The 846-nt window shown below is 45.9% G+C and overlaps 1 non-coding gene across 1 annotated transcript; it reads left to right on the top strand.

Annotated features, from left to right (window-relative positions):
- Window positions 1-407: 407 nt before the first annotated feature.
- Window positions 408-513, top strand: LOC115836775. Its single transcript, XR_004031796.1, has one exon. It is a non-coding gene; the product is annotated as a U6 spliceosomal RNA (small nuclear RNA).
- Window positions 514-846: the final 333 nt, after the last annotated feature.

Below are 846 nucleotides of genomic sequence, written 5' to 3'. Positions count from 1 at the left end.
TATGGACTCCGGGCCTGGAAGTTGGAGACCTTCCTTCGTTTCACAAAATCTGCACCACATCAGGTTTCTCCTGTCACTAGAAGCAGAAAACAGTTCTTCCTTTTTCTGCATCCGTGGGCGGTAACTGGCCGCCCTTTCAGTTCCCGTTTCCCGTCTAGGACGTCCTAATTTTGAACAGAACAAACAGCACTTGCAACACCCAGCCCATCAGGAAATCCTGTTGTCTCTGCCTTTGGAAGATCCAGAACCTCATGGATTGTTACCATTTCCCAGCTCCTCACCATTGCAGCTGGAAACACCGTCCTCTGTCACTGGATTCGCACACGCACCCTCCAGCTCCCCTGCTCCACAGCCTGGCTGTGGAAGGACCACAGCAGCGAAAGGGTCGCCGCGCAAGACAACCTCAGGTGCTCACTTCAGCAGCACATCTGCTTAAACTGGAACATACAGAGAAGAGGAACCTGACCCCTGCGTAAGCATGACATGGAAATTCATGGGACATTCCATATTTTTATGAATATACTAAAAGCCACTGAATTGTATGCATTGAAAATAATAAATTTTATGGCATGTGAATTATATCTCAATTCAGCTACTGTAAACTAAATAAACAAAAGCAAACCATGCCCATCCTCGCTCAAAGCCCTGCAATGGTTGTTTATTCCATTCAAAGTAAAATCTATGTTCTTAAAAAAGCCAAAAAGTCTCCTGTGATCTAACATCCCCCATCCCCATCATTTACAATCTGATTATTTATCTAGTTATTTTTCCCCTCACTTCAGGGGGATGCCAATTTGCACTGTTCCAATGTGCCAGGTACCTCGCCCCCTAGCTGTCCCTTGTTAA

The sequence above is a fragment of the Nomascus leucogenys genome, chromosome 9 (genome assembly GCF_006542625.1).
Source record: "Nomascus leucogenys isolate Asia chromosome 9, Asia_NLE_v1, whole genome shotgun sequence".
NCBI classification, from domain to species: domain Eukaryota; kingdom Metazoa; phylum Chordata; class Mammalia; order Primates; family Hylobatidae; genus Nomascus; species Nomascus leucogenys.
This window is presented reverse-complemented; position numbering and strand designations above follow the sequence as displayed.